This window comes from Eumetopias jubatus, unplaced genomic scaffold, assembly GCF_037043125.1.
Source record: "Eumetopias jubatus isolate StellerSeaLion01/CBP00866 unplaced genomic scaffold, mEumJub1_p1.0 scaffold_12, whole genome shotgun sequence".
Lineage (NCBI taxonomy): Eukaryota > Metazoa > Chordata > Mammalia > Carnivora > Otariidae > Eumetopias > Eumetopias jubatus.
The window spans coordinates 5,795,239-5,816,258 of record NW_028274818.1 but is presented as its reverse complement, the minus strand read 5'-3'; the positions used below and the strand labels follow the sequence as shown (position 1 = coordinate 5,816,258).

Here is a 21,020-nt window from a genome sequence, read left to right as displayed (position 1 = left end):
CGGGAGCGGGAGCGGGAGGGAGGAAGGAAAACACAGCCCCCGGGAAGCAGGTGAGGAGAGGCGTGCTGCGAAGTTCCCCAGGCCTGCGGGGCTGGGGATGGGATCGGGTGGGAAAGGCGTGTGAACTGGTGGGCGGGGGCGTGTGTGCGCCAAGCCCGTGGCCAGGAGCGTCGAGGCGTCAGGGCTCGGCACTGGGCCCCTCCTGCGAGGGTGCAAGGCAGGAGCGGCGGGTCAGGCAGGAGCGGGCTTGCGATGGGGCGTGGTCGCGGCCCGCCGGGGTCCAGGGTCCCGGTTGGACGGGCCAAAAGGTGGGCGTGTCAGGAGTGGGATTCGAACCCACGCCTCCAGGGGAGACTGCGACCTGAACGCAGCGCCTTAGACCGCTCGGCCATCCTGACGGCGGGCCTGGGCGCGTCGCCGCTCGCCTGGCTGGGACCCCGCGCGAACGCTGGTGGCGGCCGGCGGCTGTGTGGGCGCGCAAGGGACGGGACGCGCGCCCCGGCCGACCAGGAGCAGCGCCAGCCGACTGGCCTGGCGCCGGCGCCGCCCAGCCCCCTCGCACGTCCCCGGCCCCGCACCCGGAGACCGGCGTCGGGCCAGCCTGTCTCGCCGCCGTGGGCGCCGCCGCCGCCCCCGCCCCCTCCACTAGGTCGTCGCCGCCCTCCCTCCTCCGCCCCGGCCCATCCCGGGCGCCCGTCCCCCTGCTCGCAGCCTTGCTTGCCCGCTCGGGCCTCTTCTCCCTGCGCGATCCGCGCCCGGCAGGCCCTAGGCGCCGGCGCACTCGGAGTGTTCCGCGCCGTCCGGATCCCGGGCCCGGCCCCGGGCCCGGGCCTGGAGTCCACTGCGAGTCGGGATGGGAGGGCTGCTCGGCGGGCCGACGCGCTTGGTTTGGGATCGGGTCGGGCCGGGTGTGGCACGTGGCGGGCGCCTGTGTAAGGCAGGGCGTCGAGGGCGGGCAGGCGCAGAGGGGTCGGGCGCCCGGCTGGCCGCCGCCGCCGCTGTCCTCGTTAGTATAGTGGTGAGTATCCCCGCCTGTCACGCGGGAGACCGGGGTTCGATTCCCCGACGGGGAGGCAAGACGCCCTTTTTGGTCGCCGGCGTCACCGCCGCTCTGTCCAAACGCTTGCCCCCAGGGCCCTTCCTCTCCTCCCTCCCGCGTCCGGCCAGAGGCGCGGGGCGACGACGCGTGCCCGCCCTGCCCACCGTGGACCGCCCCCACCGCTTTCCCTTCCCCGTAAGGCCGGGCGCGCGCGTGCGGGTTCGCCACGGCCCCGCCAGGGCCTCCTGTCGTGCCCCCGGCGCTTGACGAGTGGCCGGCTGCGGCGGGCTCCTTGGTGACGCCGACGCTGCCCGGTCCCGGATGGGGGTGGGGGGGGGCGCGGGGGACCGCTGGGCGGCGGCTGGGTCGGGTCGTCTGTGGGTGCGGGATGTGGCCTCGCCGGACGGCAAGCGCAGAAGGGCCCGGGCGAGCGGGTCGCCGGAGGGATGCGTGTCTCGCGGGGCGGGGCTGCCCGGGCGGCAGCCGAGGGCCGGGGGAGTGGCACGGCGGCCGGAGCGCCCCCCAGAGACGGGCCGCGGGCGGCGGGGGGCTCGGGCCTGCGGAGCCGCCACAGCCGCATCGGGCTGGCGGGGCTGGGGCCGGGCCTGGGGCTGGGGCGGCCGCTGCTGGCGCCTGCGGCAGCGCAGGGCCGCGGGCCGGCGGGACGTCGGGGCAGGGCTGCGCCCGGCGGCCCAGGCGGTGGCGAGAAGGCGTGAAGGCGCCGCTGCGAACCCTGGGCCGGCGTCTCGGGGCGGCCCGGGCTGTGCAGCGTTGGTGGTATAGTGGTGAGCATAGCTGCCTTCCAAGCAGTTGACCCGGGTTCGATTCCCGGCCAACGCAGCTGGCCAACCTTTTGCGCGGCTCCAGGGCCCTCGTGTCCAGGCCCGATGAGAGCCCGGAGCCGGGAGCGTTGGCCCGAGGCCAAGCGCGTGTGTGAGGGAAGGAGGCGCGCAGCGTTTTGAGGGTGCTGCCAGCAGGGCAGGTGGATTGGTAGGGCCGGCGGGCGGCCGGCCGTGGCGAGGCTGGGGCCTTGGAGCCAAAGCAGAGGCGAGGGGCTGGTATGGAGGCGCTGCGTCCAGGGGGTGCGGGGCAGGCGCAGGGCCTGACGCTCCCTGGTGGTCTAGTGGTTAGGATTCGGCGCTCTCACCGCCGCGGCCCGGGTTCGATTCCCGGTCAGGGAAGCCTTTCTTCTTCCTCTCGGCCTACCGACCTCCCCAGCGCATCCGCACCCCTTTTAGCCGAAGCCGGCTGGCTTCTCCCTTGCCCCGCGGCTAGCCCCGCGGCCTCGGTGCCCAGACAAGGCCAGCCGGCCCGGCCAGCCCAAGCCTTGCCCCGTCGCCTCGGCCAGCCCAAGCCTTTTGGCCTCGCCAGCGGCCCGGCCGCCCGACGGCAGCGCATCGGCGCCTCCCCTGGGCGCTCGCATGGCTCCCCCTCTTCCTCCGCCCCAAACCCGAGAGGCCGCGCGTGACACCCTCTGTCCTCACTCGGGGCCACCGACAGACGCCCGCACGTCCGGCCACCGCAGGTGCTTGGACTCTCCGGCTGCACTGCTGACGCCAGGAGGAACCCCGCCACCCCTGACAAGCCACCCCTTGCTCCTTCCCGAGGGTCTAGTTAGTGGTGTCGGTGCGGGGAAAGGGGGAGGGGGCTGGGAGTGCGGGAAGAGGTCGGGGCAGGGTGAGCGATCTACCTCGTTGAGTCGGGTGGGTCACCTGCTGGAGCCCCTGGTCCCTTCCCTCGCCCTCGGGCCAGCCACCGCTCGGACCTGCTTCCCGGCCACCGCGAGCGGAGAGCGGCACGGTTGCGCCCGGGAGGTGGAGTTGGGAAAACGAATCTGGACGCGTCCAGGAAGCAGACCGACGGGCAGTGCAGGAGAGGGAGCACGAAGATTCGGGAGGCCGGTGGGGAAAACCCAACAGCCAAGCAGGGGGCACGGGGTGGAGGGCGCACCGGAGACAGACGGTGGACTCGGAGCCAACAGGTCCTTGAAATCGCATCCCCCATCCCTTGAATCCCACGGCAAAGTGGCAAAGCGTGTTCCCTGGAACGCCTTGCACCGCCTCCAGCCCCCACCCCCACCGCGCAGGCCCACGACCTAGATTTCCCGTTTAAGATTTTCATTTGGCGCCTTAGCCTGCCCCTAGCCAGGATCTACTCCAGCCCTCTCTCCACCCCTGTGCCCGTCGTCTTGTCCGGGTGCTCCTCCAGCTAAATCGCAGACCACAGTCTCCTTCCCACCACCACTTGCACGCCCCTGTCCGCCAAGGAGCTGCTGTGTGTTCAGAGATTGTCTCCTTTAGGAGCCCAAGCGGACAGCCCGTGCACCACCCAAACGGGCCGGAGCAGCACCATGGCTGGGTTGCGACAGGGTCGTACCAGCGGTGGAATGGAGCCGCTGTGGGCAGCCAGGTGCTTCCCAGCACTACGGGAAGATCCCTCAGCGCCTCTGTTTCTGTGTGTGTGTGTGTGTGTGTGTGTGAGTGAGCGCGTGTATCGGTGTGTGGTGCGTGCGCGTGTGGTGTGTGCGTGTGAGAGTGTGTGTGTGAGCGTGCGCGGTCGGTGGGTGAGCGTGTGGGGTGTGTGTGCTTGAGCGTATGGGGTGTGTGAGCGTGTGGATGTGTGTGTGTGTGAGCGTGTGGGGTGTGTGTGAGTGAGGGAATGGTGTGTGTGTTTGAACGTGTGGGGTGTGTGGGGTGTGTGTGTGAGCGTATGGGGTGTGTGTCTCAGCGTGTGGGGTGTGAGTGAGCGTATGGGGGGTGTGTGTGTGAGCGTGTGTGTGTGTGTGTGTGACCATATGGGGGTGTGTGCTGGGTGTCAGCATGTGGGGTGTGGCTACGAGCGTGTGGGGTGTGTGTGATTGAGTGCATGGGATCTGTGTGTGTGTGTGTGTGGTGTGAGCGTGTGTGTCGGTGTGTGGTGCGTGCGTGTGTGGTGCTTGCATGTGTGGGTGCGGGTGTGTCAGCGTGTGGGGTGTGTGTGAGCGTGTGGGGGTGGTGTGTGTGAGCATATGGGGCTGTGTGTGCTGTGTGTGTCACCACGTGCGATGTGTGTGTGAGCGTGTGTGTGCTGTGTGTGTCAGCATGTGGGGTGTGTGTAGGAGCGTCGGGGGGTTTTGTGAGTGTATGGGATGTGTGTGTGAGCGTGTGGGGTGTGTGTGAGGGTATGGTGTGTGTGTTTCAGCGTGTGGGGTGTGTGTGCTGTGTGTGTGAGCGTATGGGGTGTGCGTCTCAGCGTGTGGGGTGTGAGTGAGCGTATGGGGGTGTGTGTGTGGGGGGGTGACCATATGGGGGTGTGGTCTCGTTCTCAGCATGTGGGGTGTGTGTACGAGCGTGTGGGGTGTGTGTGATTGAGTGCATGGGATGTGTGTGTGTGTGAGCGTGTTTGTCGGTGTATGGTGCGTGCGTGTGTGGTGCGGGTGTGTGAGCGTGTGGTGGTGCGTGTGAGCGTGTGCGGTGTGTGTGACAGAGCGTATGGGGTGGGTGTGAGCGTGTGGGGTGGTGTGTGTGAGCATATGGGGCTGTGTGTGCTGCGTGCGTCAGCATGTGTGGTGTGTGTAGGAGCGTGGGGTGTTTGTGTGAGTGTATGGGATGTGTGTGTGAGCGTGTGGGGGGTGTGTGTGTGAGCGTGTGGGGTGCGTGCCGTGGGGGATCCCGCGTGTTGAAGGTGTTTGCGCACGGGGGTGGCCTCCCACGGGAGTTAAGGCACAGAGGAACAGGATCCGAGCAGGAGAGGAGGGCCGGGGGCAGGCCGGGTGTGTGGGAAGGGTGCCGGGCGGGGAGGTGTGGGGCTTGCGGGACCCGGGCCAGAGTGTGGCTGGACACTCGGGCAGGGTGTGTGCAGAGGCTTCGGTGGGGGGGGGGGGAAGGGCACCTTCCCCGGCGCCACGCCAGGCACGTACGTGTGCACCTGTGCGAGAGGGTGAGCTCTGAGGTAGCGGAAGGGAGAGAGTAGGAGTGAGCCTGAGGAGCCCGTGGGAGGCCAGGACTGCCGGCCGTGAGTGTGAGGGATGGGTGTCGGGCAAGTGGTGGAGAGTGGGTCCCGGTGCAAGAAAGCTGGAGGCCCCCGGGGTGCGACAGGACCCTGGCAGAGGAGGTGCGCCGGGCGGACACTGCTGTGCTGCGCTGCAAGGTGGTGAGGCCAAGGGGTGGGTGTTGGGGGCGTGGGTGGGAAGCAGGCAGGCAGGCAGGCAGGCAGGCAAGGGAGACCCAGAGATAGGGCTGGACCGGGTCTAGGAGCCGTCCCAGTGGGGTGAGGGAACCCACCGTCCCCGAGACTTCAATCCCCTGTCATCGGGACAACCAGTCCTGTCTCAGGGGTTGTCCTCGGCTTCAGATTCAGAGAGGCCAAAGGGACAAATGCCACGCAGGTTCACTGAACAATGAGGACTTGGAAAGGAGGGGGTGTGCCCGCAGGGGATCCGTGTGGGGATATTGGGGCACGAGGGGTCGCTGGGGGCGGAGGTGCAGGCTGTGCTGCTGCTTGTGTTGCTGGTGGTGGACGAATTGGTGTTGCTGCTGCTGCTACTCCTGCTGCTGCTGCTGCTGCTGCTGCTGCTGGGGTGGACTTCTGTGCCGTTGGTTGTGGTGCGCGGGCTGCTGTGGTGATGGTGTGCATGGTCTCGGTGGTGGCGGTGGCGGTGATGGACTCCAGACTGTCGGCGATGGTGCCCGTGCCGCTGTGGTGATGGTGGACTTGGTGGTGGAGCCTGTGGTGGTGGAGGAGGTGGTGGTGGTGATGGTGGTGGTTGTGATCGTGGAGGACTTCGGTGCCGTTGGCAATGATGCCCATGCTGGTGCGCTGGTGGTGGACTTGGTCCTGCCGGTGATGGCGGCGGCGGCGGTGGTGGACTTGGTGGTGGTGTGGGCGGTACTGATGGGGGAGGACTTCGGTGCTGTGGGCGATGGTGCCCGAGCCGGTGTGGTGATGGTGGCCTTTGTGGTGGTGGTGCTGAAGGACTTTAGTGCTCTTGGCAACGGTGCCCGTGGTGGTGTGCGGCGGTGGACTCGGTCCTAGTGGTGCTGGTGTTTGCGGGGCGGCAGCGATGGTGGAGGACTTTAGTGCGGTGGGCGGCGATGCCCCTGCTGGTTCGCTGGTGCTGGACTCCGTTCTGTTGGTGATGGTGTCGGGGCAGTGGCGGTGGCGCCGAAGGACTCTAGTGCTGTTGGCAACGGTGCCCGTGGTGGTGTGCGGTGCTGGACTCGGTCCAAGCGGTGGTGGTGGCGGTACCCACAGCCGAGCCGGTGCTGGTCCAGGTGCCGCTCTGCTGGTGGACTTGGTGCCGCCGCTGCTGTTGCGAGGGGGGGGTGGTGGTGGTGGTGGTGACGGCGGCGGCGGCGGCGGTGGCGGCGGCGACGGCGGCGGAGGCGGGGGAGGGGGGCTGGGGGGGTGGGGAGATAGGTGCTGCCGGTGCTAGCGCTGGCGCGGGCGGTTGTGGACCTGGTGCTGCCGGGGGTCCTAGCGTTGCAGCAGCGGCGGAGTTTGCCGGCTACTGCGGCCAAGCGGGCCTTCAAGAGACTATAGGGCGGGCGTCGGGAGGATGTGGTGCCATGCATTTGGTCTTCCCGGTGCACCCCAGTGAGTTTGTGAGGGTCCCTGCAGGAGAATGGGACGGATCAGGGCTAAGGGTGGCAAGTCGGTTGCCCCTGGTTGTGCAAAGAGAGGAGGATTGTGGGAGTGTGGGTAGAGTGAGGCAGGGAGGGAGGAACCGTGGGCAAAGGCGGGGAGGTGGGGCGCGGCCCCGTGGGCTCTGGAGCGGCGCGGCGCCGGTGTGTGGTGGTGCCGGGAAGCGTTGCTGGAGGAGAGGCGGGTGAGCGAAGCGGGGTGCTCAGGGTCCTGAAGAGGAAAGGGGCAGGGGAGGCGTGTGGGCGGGCCAGGGGCGTCGGGCGCTGGGTGGAGTTTGGTCCCCTGGGCGAGAGAGACGGAGAGGAAGGGAACGGGCGGCAGGGCAGGGCCGGGCTCCGGCTGGGTCCGGAGCCGAGCTGGTTTCGGCCAGGGGCCTTGAGCGTGGGCGAGAGGAAGCCGGGGGCGCGCGCGTGCGCGCGTTGGGGCTGCAGGGCTGGCCAAAAGGGGACGGCGTGCTGCATGGGCCGGGAATCGAACCCGGGCCTCCCGCGTGGCAGGCGAGAATTCTACCACTGAACCACCCATGCACCGATGGCGGCGCTCCCCGGACGGCTTCCCCAGCGGCGCTCCCCAGCGGCGCCCAGACACGGGTCCGGCCCGGTGCTGGGGAGCATGGGCTTGGTTTGAGCAGGAGGCGGACGGGCGGTGTGGAACAGAGGCTCCGGGCACGTCCAGAGCCCTAGGGAGCGGCGCAGACGGGCCGAGCGCCGCACGGACGCACGGAGGCCCACTAGGCTCCTGCGGTGCTTTCTCCCCGGTCGACGGCCGCGGCGACACGTTGCCCTGCCGGGGTCGCCAGGGGAAGCCGGGAGCCGGACCCAGGCTGGCCAGCGCCCGAATCGCACCCAGCGCGGGGGCACCTGTGGCAGGCGAGGCTGAGCGCTGCCGTTGCCTTCAGCGGCTCCTCTCAGCCGGGACCCAAGGTCCCTTCGGCGGAGGGCTTTCTCGCCGGGGCAGAGTGTGCGAGGGTGGGCGGGGCTGGGGACCCGAGCTCCGGTGGTGTGCGCACGTGCGGTGCCGAGGGGTGGGCTGTGTGGGTGTGGGCGTGTGGGTGTCCGCGCGCGGGCGCCTGCGTGTTGTGTGTAGGAGATGGAGGCCCCGTCGCGCCGCCGGCGCGGCCGAGGAGCCGCTCAGGCCGGGAGAGCGAAGCAAGGCGTCTGAGCTGGGGCGCGCAGCGCTCCCTAGGGGGCCAGCTCGAGGGCGGGGGGGGGGCGGGGGGCGGCGGTGGTTGTGAGGCAGGAGCGCGATCCTGGCTCGCGGGAGCGCTCTGGCAGAGTGGCCGCTGGCTAGCTGGCCGACAGCGCGGTGAGGGAGCCCGCTGGGCTCCTCGGGTCCCGGCCGGGCAGCGGCTTCCGGCGCGGAGATGCGCTGGGGCGCCCAGGTGGGTGGCCTGGGGATCCAGGGCTTCCTTCGGCCCAGCGCTCACGGGAGCCACCTTCCCGGGCTGGACTCCCGGGCCAGGCGCACTGAAGGGAGGGCCCTGTCGTGGGCCGGCGAGCGGGTGGCCGGGCTGCCTGTGTCCGGGGAGGGAGGCAGGCAGGCAGGCAGGTGTGGCCAGGGTCAGGCGTCGTCAAGGTGGCAAATCCTCGTGGGCACCTCGGGCCACCTGAGGAGGGTGTGGAGAGAAGGGAATGGGGGCCGGCGGAAAGGACGGGCTGTCTGTCGGACGGTGTGCTCTTGGTGGCGGGAGTGCTCGGCTACGAGAGCGAGGCGCTGTTCACCAGGCACCCGTCCGGTGGAGAACCGAATGCGGAGGGCTTTCGGCATTTGCGCAGCCGGCTGCTCTGCAGGGGGCCGAGGGAGTGCAGCGGGAGCGGGAGCGGGAGGGAGGAAGGAAAACACAGCCCCCGGGAAGCAGGTGAGGAGAGGCGTGCTGCGAAGTTCCCCAGGCCTGCGGGGCTGGGGATGGGATCGGGTGGGAAAGGCGTGTGAACTGGTGGGCGGGGGCGTGTGTGCGCCAAGCCCGTGGCCAGGAGCGTCGAGGCGTCAGGGCTCGGCACTGGGCCCCTCCTGCGAGGGTGCAAGGCAGGAGCGGCGGGTCAGGCAGGAGCGGGCTTGCGATGGGGCGTGGTCGCGGCCCGCCGGGGTCCAGGGTCCCGGTAGGACGGGCCAAAAGGTGGGCGTGTCAGGAGTGGGATTCGAACCCACGCCTCCAGGGGAGACTGCGACCTGAACGCAGCGCCTTAGACCGCTCGGCCATCCTGACGGCGGGCCTGGGCGCGTCGCCGCTCGCCTGGCTGGGACCCCGCGCGAACGCTGGTGGCGGCCGGCGGCTGTGTGGGCGCGCAAGGGACGGGACGCGCGCCCCGGCCGACCAGGAGCAGCGCCAGCCGACTGGCCTGGCGCCGGCGCCGGCGCCGCCCAGCCCCCTCGCACATCCCCGGCCCCGCACCCGGAGACCGGCGTCGGGCCAGCCTGTCTCGCCGCCGTGGGCGCCGCCGCCGCCCCCGCCCCCTCCACTAGGTCGTCGCCGCCCTCCCTCCTCCGCCCCGGCCCATCCCGGGCGCCCGTCCCCCTGCTCGCAGCCTTGCTTGCCCGCTCGGGCCTCTTCTCCCTGCGCGATCCGCGCCCGGCAGGCCCTAGGCGCCGGCGCACTCGGAGTGTTCCGCGCCGTCCGGATCCCGGGCCCGGCCCCGGGCCCGGGCCTGGAGTCCACTGCGAGTCGGGATGGGAGGGCTGCTCGGCGGGCCGACGCGCTTGGTTTGGGATCGGGTCGGGCCGGGTGTGGCACGTGGCGGGCGCCTGTGTAAGGCAGGGCGTCGAGGGCGGGCAGGCGCAGAGGGGTCGGGCGCCCGGCTGGCCGCCGCCGCCGCTGTCCTCGTTAGTATAGTGGTGAGTATCCCCGCCTGTCACGCGGGAGACCGGGGTTCGATTCCCCGACGGGGAGGCAAGACGCCCTTTTTGGTCGCCGGCGTCACCGCCGCTCTGTCCAAACGCTTGCCCCCAGGGCCCTTCCTCTCCTCCCTCCCGCGTCCGGCCAGAGGCGCGGGGCGACGACGCGTGCCCGCCCTGCCCACCGTGGACCGCCCCCACCGCTTTCCCTTCCCCGTAAGGCCGGGCGCGCGCGTGCGGGTTCGCCACGGCCCCGCCAGGGCCTCCTGTCGTGCCCCCGGCGCTTGACGAGTGGCCGGCTGCGGCGGGCTCCTTGGTGACGCCGACGCTGCCCGGTCCCGGATGGGGGTGGGGGGGGGCGCGGGGGACCGCTGGGCGGCGGCTGGGTCGGGTCGTCTGTGGGTGCGGGATGTGGCCTCGCCGGACGCCACGCGCAGAAGGGCCCGGGCGAGCGGGTCGCCGGAGGGATGCGTGTCTCGCGGGGCGGGGCTGCCCGGGCGGCAGCCGAGGGCCGGGGGAGTGGCACGGCGGCCGGAGCGCCCCCCAGAGACGGGCCGCGGGCGGCGGGGGGCTCGGGCCTGCGGAGCCGCCACAGCCGCATCGGGCTGGCGGGGCTGGGGCCGGGCCTGGGGCTGGGGCGGCCGCTGCTGGCGCCTGCGGCAGCGCAGGGCCGCGGGCCGGCGGGACGTCGGGGCAGGGCTGCGCCCGGCGGCCCAGGCGGTGGCGAGAAGGCGTGAAGGCGCCGCTGCGAACCCTGGGCCGGCGTCTCGGGGCGGCCCGGGCTGTGCAGCGTTGGTGGTATAGTGGTGAGCATAGCTGCCTTCCAAGCAGTTGACCCGGGTTCGATTCCCGGCCAACGCAGCTGGCCAACCTTTTGCGCGGCTCCAGGGCCCTCGTGTCCAGGCCCGATGAGAGCCCGGAGCCGGGAGCGTTGGCCCGAGGCCAAGCGCGTGTGTGAGGGAAGGAGGCGCGCAGCGTTTTGAGGGTGCTGCCAGCAGGGCAGGTGGATTGGTAGGGCCGGCGGGCGGCCGGCCGTGGCGAGGCTGGGGCCTTGGAGCCAAAGCAGAGGCGAGGGGCTGGTATGGAGGCGCTGCGTCCAGGGGGTGCGGGGCAGGCGCAGGGCCTGACGCTCCCTGGTGGTCTAGTGGTTAGGATTCGGCGCTCTCACCGCCGCGGCCCGGGTTCGATTCCCGGTCAGGGAAGCCTTTCTTCTTCCTCTCGGCCTACCGACCTCCCCAGCGCATCCGCACCCCTTTTAGCCGAAGCCGGCTGGCTTCTCCCTTGCCCCGCGGCTAGCCCCGCGGCCTCGGTGCCCAGACAAGGCCAGCCGGCCCGGCCAGCCCAAGCCTTGCCCCGTCGCCTCGGCCAGCCCAAGCCTTTTGGCCTCGCCAGCGGCCCGGCCGCCCGACGGCAGCGCATCGGCGCCTCCCCTGGGCGCTCGCATGGCTCCCCCTCTTCCTCCGCCCCAAACCCGAGAGGCCGCGCGTGACACCCTCTGTCCTCACTCGGGGCCACCGACAGACGCCCGCACGTCCGGCCACCGCAGGTGCTTGGACTCTCCGGCTGCACTGCTGACGCCAGGAGGAACCCCGCCACCCCTGACAAGCCACCCCTTGCTCCTTCCCGAGGGTCTAGTTAGTGGTGTCGGTGCGGGGAAAGGGGGAGGGGGCTGGGAGTGCGGGAAGAGGTCGGGGCAGGGTGAGCGATCTACCTCGTTGAGTCGGGTGGGTCACCTGCTGGAGCCCCTGGTCCCTTCCCTCGCCCTCGGGCCAGCCACCGCTCGGACCTGCTTCCCGGCCACCGCGAGCGGAGAGCGGCACGGTTGCGCCCGGGAGGTGGAGTTGGGAAAACGAATCTGGACGCGTCCAGGAAGCAGACCGACGGGCAGTGCAGGAGAGGGAGCACGAAGATTCGGGAGGCCGGTGGGGAAAACCCAACAGCCAAGCAGGGGGCACGGGGTGGAGGGCGCACCGGAGACAGACGGTGGACTCGGAGCCAACAGGTCCTTGAAATCGCATCCCCCATCCCTTGAATCCCACGGCAAAGTGGCAAAGCGTGTTCCCTGGAACGCCTTGCACCGCCTCCAGCCCCCACCCCCACCGCGCAGGCCCACGACCTAGATTTCCCGTTTAAGATTTTCATTTGGCGCCTTAGCCTGCCCCTAGCCAGGATCTACTCCAGCCCTCTCTCCACCCCTGTGCCCGTCGTCTTGTCCGGGTGCTCCTCCAGCTAAATCGCAGACCACAGTCTCCTTCCCACCACCACTTGCACGCCCCTGTCCGCCAAGGAGCTGCTGTGTGTTCAGAGATTGTCTCCTTTAGGAGCCCAAGCGGACAGCCCGTGCACCACCCAAACGGGCCGGAGCAGCACCATGGCTGGGTTGCGACAGGGTCGTACCAGCGGTGGAATGGAGCCGCTGTGGGCAGCCAGGTGCTTCCCAGCACTACGGGAAGATCCCTCAGCGCCTCTGTTTCTGTGTGTGTGTGTGTGTGTGTGTGTGAGTGAGCGCGTGTATCGGTGTGTGGTGCGTGCGCGTGTGGTGTGTGCGTGTGAGAGTGTGTGTGTGAGCGTGCGCGGTCGGTGGGTGAGCGTGTGGGGTGTGTGTGCTTGAGCGTATGGGGTGTGTGAGCGTGTGGATGTGTGTGTGTGTGAGCGTGTGGGGTGTGTGTGAGTGAGGGAATGGTGTGTGTGTTTGAACGTGTGGGGTGTGTGGGGTGTGTGTGTGAGCGTATGGGGTGTGTGTCTCAGCGTGTGGGGTGTGAGTGAGCGTATGGGGGGTGTGTGTGTGAGCGTGTGTGTGTGTCTGTGTGACCATATGGGGGTGTGTGCTGGGTGTCAGCATGTGGGGTGTGGCTACGAGCGTGTGGGGTGTGTGTGATTGAGTGCATGGGATCTGTGTGTGTGTGTGTGTGGTGTGAGCGTGTGTGTCGGTGTGTGGTGCGTGCGTGTGTGGTGCTTGCATGTGTGGGTGCGGGTGTGTCAGCGTGTGGGGTGTGTGTGAGCGTGTGGGGGTGGTGTGTGTGAGCATATGGGGCTGTGTGTGCTGTGTGTGTCACCACGTGCGATGTGTGTGTGAGCGTGTGTGTGCTGTGTGTGTCAGCATGTGGGGTGTGTGTAGGAGCGTCGGGGGGTTTTGTGAGTGTATGGGATGTGTGTGTGAGCGTGTGGGGTGTGTGTGAGGGTATGGTGTGTGTGTTTCAGCGTGTGGGGTGTGTGCGCTGTGTGTGTGAGCGTATGGGGTGTGCGTCTCAGCGTGTGGGGTGTGAGTGAGCGTATGGGGGTGTGTGTGTGGGGGGGTGACCATATGGGGGTGTGGTCTCGTTCTCAGCATGTGGGGTGTGTGTACGAGCGTGTGGGGTGTGTGTGATTGAGTGCATGGGATGTGTGTGTGTGTGAGCGTGTTTGTCGGTGTATGGTGCGTGCGTGTGTGGTGCGGGTGTGTGAGCGTGTGGTGGTGCGTGTGAGCGTGTGCGGTGTGTGTGACAGAGCGTATGGGGTGGGTGTGAGCGTGTGGGGTGGTGTGTGTGAGCATATGGGGCTGTGTGTGCTGCGTGCGTCAGCATGTGTGGTGTGTGTAGGAGCGTGGGGTGTTTGTGTGAGTGTATGGGATGTGTGTGTGAGCGTGTGGGGGGTGTGTGTGTGAGCGTGTGGGTGCGTGCCGTGGGGGATCCCGCGTGTTGAAGGTGTTTGCGCACGGGGGTGGCCTCCCACGGGAGTTAAGGCACAGAGGAACAGGATCCGAGCAGGAGAGGAGGGCCGGGGGCAGCCCGGGTGTGTGGGAAGGGTGCCGGGCGGGGAGGTGTGGGGCTTGCGGGACCCGGGCCAGAGTGTGGCTGGACACTCGGGCAGGGTGTGTGCAGAGGCTTCGGTGGGGGGGGGGGGAAGGGCACCTTCCCCGGCGCCACGCCAGGCACGTACGTGTGCACCTGTGCGAGAGGGTGAGCTCTGAGGTAGCGGAAGGGAGAGAGTAGGAGTGAGCCTGAGGAGCCCGTGGGAGGCCAGGACTGCCGGCCGTGAGTGTGAGGGATGGGTGTCGGGCAAGTGGTGGAGAGTGGGTCCCGGTGCAAGAAAGCTGGAGGCCCCCGGGGTGCGACAGGACCCTGGCAGAGGAGGTGCGCCGGGCGGACACTGCTGTGCTGCGCTGCAAGGTGGTGAGGCCAAGGGGTGGGTGTTGGGGGCGTGGGTGGGAAGCAGGCAGGCAGGCAGGCAGGCAGGCAAGGGAGACCCAGAGATAGGGCTGGACCGGGTCTAGGAGCCGTCCCAGTGGGGTGAGGGAACCCACCGTCCCCGAGACTTCAATCCCCTGTCATCGGGACAACCAGTCCTGTCTCAGGGGTTGTCCTCGGCTTCAGATTCAGAGAGGCCAAAGGGACAAATGCCACGCAGGTTCACTGAACAATGAGGACTTGGAAAGGAGGGGGTGTGCCCACAGGGGATCCGTGTGGGGATATTGGGGCACGAGGGGTCGCTGGGGGCGGAGGTGCAGGCTGTGCTGCTGCTTGTGTTGCTGGTGGTGGACGAATTGGTGTTGCTGCTGCTGCTACTCCTGCTGCTGCTGCTGCTGCTGCTGCTGCTGGGGTGGACTTCTGTGCCGTTGGTTGTGGTGCGCGGGCTGCTGTGGTGATGGTGTGCATGGTCTCGGTGGTGGCGGTGGCGGTGATGGACTCCAGACTGTCGGCGATGGTGCCCGTGCCGCTGTGGTGATGGTGGACTTGGTGGTGGAGCCTGTGGTGGTGGAGGAGGTGGTGGTGGTGATGGTGGTGGTTGTGATCGTGGAGGACTTCGGTGCCGTTGGCAATGATGCCCATGCTGGTGCGCTGGTGGTGGACTTGGTCCTGCCGGTGATGGCGGCGGCGGCGGTGGTGGACTTGGTGGTGGTGTGGGCGGTACTGATGGGGGAGGACTTCGGTGCTGTGGGCGATGGTGCCCGAGCCGGTGTGGTGATGGTGGCCTTTGTGGTGGTGGTGCTGAAGGACTTTAGTGCTCTTGGCAACGGTGCCCGTGGTGGTGTGCGGCGGTGGACTCGGTCCTAGTGGTGCTGGTGTTTGCGGGGCGGCAGCGATGGTGGAGGACTTTAGTGCGGTGGGCGGCGATGCCCCTGCTGGTTCGCTGGTGCTGGACTCCGTTCTGTTGGTGATGGTGTCGGGGCAGTGGCGGTGGCGCGGAAGGACTCTAGTGCTGTTGGCAACGGTGCCCGTGGTGGTGTGCGGTGCTGGACTCGGTCCAAGCGGTGGTGGTGGCGGTACCCACAGCCGAGCCGGTGCTGGTCCAGGTGCCGCTCTGCTGGTGGACTTGGTGCCGCCGCTGCTGTTGCGAGGGGGGGGTGGTGGTGGTGGTGGTGACGGCGGCGGCGGCGGCGGTGGCGGCGGCGACGGCGGCGGAGGCGGGGGAGGGGGGCTGGGGGGGTGGGGAGATAGGTGCTGCCGGTGCTAGCGCTGGCGCGGGCGGTTGTGGACCTGGTGCTGCCGGGGGTCCTAGCGTTGCAGCAGCGGCGGAGTTTGCCGGCTACTGCGGCCAAGCGGGCCTTCAAGAGACTATAGGGCGGGCGTCGGGAGGATGTGGTGCCATGCATTTGGTCTTCCCGGTGCACCCCAGTGAGTTTGTGAGGGTCCCTGCAGGAGAATGGGACGGATCAGGGCTAAGGGTGGCAAGTCGGTTGCCCCTGGTTGTGCAAAGAGAGGAGGATTGTGGGAGTGTGGGTAGAGTGAGGCAGGGAGGGAGGAACCGTGGGCAAAGGCGGGGAGGTGGGGCGCGGCCCCGTGGGCTCTGGAGCGGCGCGGCGCCGGTGTGTGGTGGTGCCGGGAAGCGTTGCTGGAGGAGAGGCGGGTGAGCGAAGCGGGGTGCTCAGGGTCCTGAAGAGGAAAGGGGCAGGGGAGGCGTGTGGGCGGGCCAGGGGCGTCGGGCGCTGGGTGGAGTTTGGTCCCCTGGGCGAGAGAGACGGAGAGGAAGGGAACGGGCGGCAGGGCAGGGCCGGGCTCCGGCTGGGTCCGGAGCCGAGCTGGTTTCGGCCAGGGGCCTTGAGCGTGGGCGAGAGGAAGCCGGGGGCGCGCGCGTGCGCGCGTTGGGGCTGCAGGGCTGGCCAAAAGGGGACGGCGTGCTGCATGGGCCGGGAATCGAACCCGGGCCTCCCGCGTGGCAGGCGAGAATTCTACCACTGAACCACCCATGCACCGATGGCGGCGCTCCCCGGACGGCTTCCCCAGCGGCGCTCCCCAGCGGCGCCCAGACACGGGTCCGGCCCGGTGCTGGGGAGCATGGGCTTGGTTTGAGCAGGAGGCGGACGGGCGGTGTGGAACAGAGGCTCCGGGCACGTCCAGAGCCCTAGGGAGCGGCGCAGACGGGCCGAGCGCCGCACGGACGCACGGAGGCCCACTAGGCTCCTGCGGTGCTTTCTCCCCGGTCGACGGCCGCGGCGACACGTTGCCCTGCCGGGGTCGCCAGGGGAAGCCGGGAGCCGGACCCAGGCTGGCCAGCGCCCGAATCGCACCCAGCGCGGGGGCACCTGTGGCAGGCGAGGCTGAGCGCTGCCGTTGCCTTCAGCGGCTCCTCTCAGCCGGGACCCAAGGTCCCTTCGGCGGAGGGCTTTCTCGCCGGGGCAGAGTGTGCGAGGGTGGGCGGGGCTGGGGACCCGAGCTCCGGTGGTGTGCGCACGTGCGGTGCCGAGGGGTGGGCTGTGTGGGTGTGGGCGTGTGGGTGTCCGCGCGCGGGCGCCTGCGTGTTGTGTGTAGGAGATGGAGGCCCCGTCGCGCCGCCGGCGCGGCCGAGGAGCCGCTCAGGCCGGGAGAGCGAAGCAAGGCGTCTGAGCTGGGGCGCGCAGCGCTCCCTAGGGGGCCAGCTCGAGGGCGGGGGGGGGGGGGCGGGGGGCGGCGGTGGTTGTGAGGCAGGAGCGCGATCCTGGCTCGCGGGAGCGCTCTGGCAGAGTGGCCGCTGGCTAGCTGGCCGACAGCGCGGTGAGGGAGCCCGCTGGGCTCCTCGGGTCCCGGCCGGGCAGCGGCTTCCGGCGCGGAGATGCGCTGGGGCGCCCAGGTGGGTGGCCTGGGGATCCAGGGCTTCCTTCGGCCCAGCGCTCACGGGAGCCACCTTCCCGGGCTGGACTCCCGGGCCAGGCGCACTGAAGGGAGGGCCCTGTCGTGGGCCGGCGAGCGGGTGGCCGGGCTGCCTGTGTCCGGGGAGGGAGGCAGGCAGGCAGGCAGGTGTGGCCAGGGTCAGGCGTCGTCAAGGTGGCAAATCCTCGTGGGCACCTCGGGCCACCTGAGGAGGGTGTGGAGAGAAGGGAATGGGGGCCGGCGGAAAGGACGGGCTGTCTGTCGGACGGTGTGCTCTTGGTGGCGGGAGTGCTCGGCTACGAGAGCGAGGCGCTGTTCACCAGGCACCCGTCCGGTGGAGAACCGAATGCGGAGGGCTTTCGGCATTTGCGCAGCCGGCTGCTCTGCAGGGGGCCGAGGGAGTGCAGCGGGAGCGGGAGCGGGAGGGAGGAAGGAAAACACAGCCCCCGGGAAGCAGGTGAGGAGAGGCGTGCTGCGAAGTTCCCCAGGCCTGCGGGGCTGGGGATGGGATCGGGTGGGAAAGGCGTGTGAACTGGTGGGCGGGGGCGTGTGTGCGCCAAGCCCGTGGCCAGGAGCGTCGAGGCGTCAGGGCTCGGCACTGGGCCCCTCCTGCGAGGGTGCAAGGCAGGAGCGGCGGGTCAGGCAGGAGCGGGCTTGCGATGGGGCGTGGTCGCGGCCCGCCGGGGTCCAGGGTCCCGGTTGGACGGGCCAAAAGGTGGGCGTGTCAGGAGTGGGATTGGAACCCACGCCTCCAGGGGAGACTGCGACCTGAACGCAGCGCCTTAGACCGCTCGGCCATCCTGACGGCGGGCCTGGGCGCGTCGCCGCTCGCCTGGCTGGGACCCCGCGCGAACGCTGGTGGCGGCCGGCGGCTGTGTGGGCGCGCAAGGGACGGGACGCGCGCCCCGGCCGACCAGGAGCAGCGCCAGCCGACTGGCCTGGCGCCGGCGCCGGCGCCGCCCAGCCCCCTCGCACATCCCCGGCCCCGCACCCGGAGACCGGCGTCGGGCCAGCCTGTCTCGCCGCCGTGGGCGCCGCCGCCGCCCCCGCCCCCTCCACTAGGTCGTCGCCGCCCTCCCTCCTCCGCCCCGGCCCATCCCGGGCGCCCGTCCCCCTGCTCGCAGCCTTGCTTGCCCGCTCGGGCCTCTTCTCCCTGCGCGATCCGCGCCCGGCAGGCCCTAGGCGCCGGCGCACTCGGAGTGTTCCGCGCCGTCCGGATCCCGGGCCCGGCCCCGGGCCCGGGCCTGGAGTCCACTGCGAGTCGGGATGGGAGGGCTGCTCGGCGGGCCGACGCGCTTGGTTTGGGATCGGGTCGGGCCGGGTGTGGCACGTGGCGGGCGCCTGTGTAAGGCAGGGCGTCGAGGGCGGGCAGGCGCAGAGGGGTCGGGCGCCCGGCTGGCCGCCGCCGCCGCTGTCCTCGTTAGTATAGTGGTGAGTATCCCCGCCTGTCACGCGGGAGACCGGGGTTCGATTCCCCGACGGGGAGGCAAGACGCCCTTTTTGGTCGCCGGCGTCACCGCCGCTCTGTCCAAACGCTTGCCCCCAGGGCCCTTCCTCTCCTCCCTCCCGCGTCCGGCCAGAGGCGCGGGGCGACGACGCGTGCCCGCCCTGCCCACCGTGGACCGCCCCCACCGCTTTCCCTTCCCCGTAAGGCCGGGCGCGCGCGTGCGGGTTCGCCACGGCCCCGCCAGGGCCTCCTGTCGTGCCCCCGGCGCTTGACGAGTGGCCGGCTGCGGCGGGCTCCTTGGTGACGCCGACGCTGCCCGGTCCCGGATGGGGGTGGGGGGGGGCGCGGGGGACCGCTGGGCGGCGGCTGGGTCGGGTCGTCTGTGGGTGCGGGATGTGGCCTCGCCGGACGCCACGCGCAGAAGGGCCCGGGCGAGCGGGTCGCCGGAGGGATGCGTGTCTCGCGGGGCGGGGCTGCCCGGGCGGCAGCCGAGGGCCGGGGGAGTGGCACGGCGGCCGGAGCGCCCCCCAGAGACGGGCCGCGGGCGGCGGGGGGCTCGGGCCTGCGGAGCCGCCACAGCCGCATCGGGCTGGCGGGGCTGGGGCCGGGCCTGGGGCTGGGGCGGCCGCTGCTGGCGCCTGCGGCAGCGCAGGGCCGCGGGCCGGCGGGACGTCGGGGCAGGGCTGCGCCCGGCGGCCCAGGCGGTGGCGAGAAGGCGTGAAGGCGCCGCTGCGAACCCTGGGCCGGCGTCTCGGGGCGGCCCGGGCTGTGCAGCGTTGGTGGTATAGTGGTGAGCATAGCTGCCTTCCAAGCAGTTGACCCGGGTTCGATTCCCGGCCAACGCAGCTGGCCAACCTTTTGCGCGGCTCCAGGGCCCTCGTGTCCAGGCCCGATGAGAGCCCGGAGCCGGGAGCGTTGGCCCGAGGCCAAGCGCGTGTGTGAGGGAAGGAGGCGCGCAGCGTTTTGAGGGTGCTGCCAGCAGGGCAGGTGGATTGGTAGGGCCGGCGGGCGGCCGGCCGTGGCGAGGCTGGGGCCTTGGAGCCAAAGCAGAGGCGAGGGGCTGGTATGGAGGCGCTGCGTCCAGGGGGTGCGGGGCAGGCGCAGGGCCTGACGCTCCCTGGTGGTCTAGTGGTTAGGATTCGGCGCTCTCACCGCCGCGGCCCGGGTTCGATTCCCGGTCAGGGAAGCCTTTCTTCTTCCTCTCGGCCTACCGACCTCCCCAGCGCATCCGCACCCCTTTTAGCCGAAGCCGGCTGGCTTCTCCCTTGCCCCGCGGCTAGCCCCGCGGCCTCGGTGCCCAGACAAGGCCAGCCGGCCCGGCCAGCCCAAGCCTTGCCCCGTCGCCTCGGCCAGCCCAAGCCTTTTGGCCTCGCCAGCGGCCCGGCCGCCCGACGGCAGCGCATCGGCGCCTCCCCTGGGCGCTCGCATGGCTCCCCCTCTTCCTCCGCCCCAAACCCGAGAGGCCGCGCGTGACACCCTCTGTCCTCACTCGGGGCCACCGACAGACGCCCGCACGTCCGGCCACCGCAGGTGCTTGGACTCTCCGGCTGCACTGCTGACGCCAGGAGGAACCCCGCCACCCCTGACAAGCCACCCCTTGCTCCTTCCCGAGGGTCTAGTTAGTGGTGTCGGTGCGGGGAAAGGGGGAGGGGGCTGGGAGTGCGGGAAGAGGTCGGGGCAGGGTGAGCGATCTACCTCGTTGAGTCGGGTGGGTCACCTGCTGGAGCCCCTGGTCCCTTCCCTCGCCCTCGGGCCAGCCACCGCTCGGACCTGCTTCCCGGCCACCGCGAGCGGAGAGCGGCACGGTTGCGCCCGGGAGGTGGAGTTGGGAAAACGAATCTGGACGCGTCCAGGAAGCAGACCGACGGGCAGTGCAGGAGAGGGAGCACGAAGATTCGGGAGGCCGGTGGGGAAAACCCAACAGCCAAGCAGGGGGCACGGGGTGGAGGGCGCACCGGAGACAGACGGTGGACTCGGAGCCAACAGGTCCTTGAAATCGCATCCCCCATCCCTTGAATCCCACGGCAAAGTGGCAAAGCGTGTTCCCTGGAACGCCTTGCACCGCCTCCAGCCCCCACCCCCACCGCGCAGGCCCACGACCTAGATTTCCCGTTTAAGATTTTCATTTGGCGCCTTAGCCTGCCCCTAGCCAGGATCTACTCCAGCCCTCTCTCCACCCCTGTGCCCGTCGTCTTGTCCGGGTGCTCCTCCAGCTAAATCGCAGACCACAGTCTCCTTCCCACCACCACTTGCACGCCCCTGTCCGCCAAGGAGCTGCTGTGTGTTCAGAGATTGTCTCCTTTAGGAGCCCAAGCGGACAGCCCGTGCACCACCCAAACGGGCCGGAGCAGCACCATGGCTGGGTTGCGACAGGGTCGTACCAGCGGTGGAATGGAGCCGCTGTGGGCAGCCAGGTGCTTCCCAGCACTACGGGAAGATCCCTCAGCGCCTCTGTTTCTCTGTGTGTGTGTGTGTGTGTGTGTGAGTGAGCGCGTGTATCGGTGTGTGGTGCGTGCGCGTGTGGTGTGTGCGTGTGAGAGTGTGTGTGTGAGCGTGCGCGGTCGGTGGGTGAGCGTGTGGGGTGTGTGTGCTTGAGCGTATGGGGTGTGTGAGCGTGTGGATGTGTGTGTGTGTGAGCGTGTGGGGTGTGTGTGAGTGAGGGAATGGTGTGTGTTTGAACGTGTGGGGTGTGTGTGGTGTGTGTGTGAGCGTATGGGGTGTGTGTCTCAGCGTGTGGGGTGTGAGTGAGCGTATGGGGGGTGTGTGTGTGAGCGTGTGTGTGTGTGTGTGTGACCATATGGGGGTGTGTGCTGGGTGTCAGCATGTGGGGTGTGGCTACGAGCGTGTGGGGTGTGTGTGATTGAGTGCATGGGATCTGTGTGTGTGTGTGTGTGGTGTGAGCGTGTGTGTCGGTGTGTGGTGCGTGCGTGTGTGGTGCTTGCATGTGTGGGTGCGGGTGTGTCAGCGTGTGGGGTGTGTGTGAGCGTGTGGGGGTGGTGTGTGTGAGCATATGGGGCTGTGTGTGCTGTGTGTG

General features: G+C 69.8%; 14 non-coding genes across 14 annotated transcripts; 9 read left to right on the top strand and 5 right to left on the bottom strand.

Annotated features, from left to right (window-relative positions):
• Positions 1–315: 315 nt before the first annotated feature.
• On the bottom strand, positions 316–398 carry TRNAL-CAG (transfer RNA leucine (anticodon CAG)). Its single transcript has one exon. It is a non-coding gene; the product is annotated as a tRNA-Leu (tRNA).
• A 603-nt stretch (positions 399–1,001) lies between these two features.
• TRNAD-GUC (transfer RNA aspartic acid (anticodon GUC)) lies at positions 1,002–1,073 on the top strand. The gene has a single exon. It is a non-coding gene; the product is annotated as a tRNA-Asp (tRNA).
• A 734-nt stretch (positions 1,074–1,807) lies between these two features.
• TRNAG-UCC (transfer RNA glycine (anticodon UCC)) lies at positions 1,808–1,879 on the top strand. The gene has a single exon. It is a non-coding gene; the product is annotated as a tRNA-Gly (tRNA).
• A 269-nt stretch (positions 1,880–2,148) lies between these two features.
• TRNAE-CUC (transfer RNA glutamic acid (anticodon CUC)) lies at positions 2,149–2,220 on the top strand. Its single transcript has one exon. It is a non-coding gene; the product is annotated as a tRNA-Glu (tRNA).
• A 4,897-nt stretch (positions 2,221–7,117) lies between these two features.
• TRNAG-GCC (transfer RNA glycine (anticodon GCC)) lies at positions 7,118–7,188 on the bottom strand. Its single transcript has one exon. It is a non-coding gene; the product is annotated as a tRNA-Gly (tRNA).
• A 1,596-nt stretch (positions 7,189–8,784) lies between these two features.
• On the bottom strand, positions 8,785–8,867 carry TRNAL-CAG (transfer RNA leucine (anticodon CAG)). Its single transcript has one exon. It is a non-coding gene; the product is annotated as a tRNA-Leu (tRNA).
• Positions 8,868–9,476: 609 nt separating this feature from the next.
• Positions 9,477–9,548, top strand: TRNAD-GUC (transfer RNA aspartic acid (anticodon GUC)). The gene has a single exon. It is a non-coding gene; the product is annotated as a tRNA-Asp (tRNA).
• Positions 9,549–10,282: 734 nt separating this feature from the next.
• Positions 10,283–10,354, top strand: TRNAG-UCC (transfer RNA glycine (anticodon UCC)). Its single transcript has one exon. It is a non-coding gene; the product is annotated as a tRNA-Gly (tRNA).
• A 269-nt stretch (positions 10,355–10,623) lies between these two features.
• TRNAE-CUC (transfer RNA glutamic acid (anticodon CUC)) lies at positions 10,624–10,695 on the top strand. Its single transcript has one exon. It is a non-coding gene; the product is annotated as a tRNA-Glu (tRNA).
• Positions 10,696–15,591: 4,896 nt separating this feature from the next.
• Positions 15,592–15,662, bottom strand: TRNAG-GCC (transfer RNA glycine (anticodon GCC)). The gene has a single exon. It is a non-coding gene; the product is annotated as a tRNA-Gly (tRNA).
• Positions 15,663–17,261: 1,599 nt separating this feature from the next.
• Positions 17,262–17,344, bottom strand: TRNAL-CAG (transfer RNA leucine (anticodon CAG)). The gene has a single exon. It is a non-coding gene; the product is annotated as a tRNA-Leu (tRNA).
• A 609-nt stretch (positions 17,345–17,953) lies between these two features.
• TRNAD-GUC (transfer RNA aspartic acid (anticodon GUC)) lies at positions 17,954–18,025 on the top strand. The gene has a single exon. It is a non-coding gene; the product is annotated as a tRNA-Asp (tRNA).
• A 734-nt stretch (positions 18,026–18,759) lies between these two features.
• TRNAG-UCC (transfer RNA glycine (anticodon UCC)) lies at positions 18,760–18,831 on the top strand. The gene has a single exon. It is a non-coding gene; the product is annotated as a tRNA-Gly (tRNA).
• Positions 18,832–19,100: 269 nt separating this feature from the next.
• On the top strand, positions 19,101–19,172 carry TRNAE-CUC (transfer RNA glutamic acid (anticodon CUC)). The gene has a single exon. It is a non-coding gene; the product is annotated as a tRNA-Glu (tRNA).
• The last annotated feature ends 1,848 nt before the right edge of the window (positions 19,173–21,020 follow it).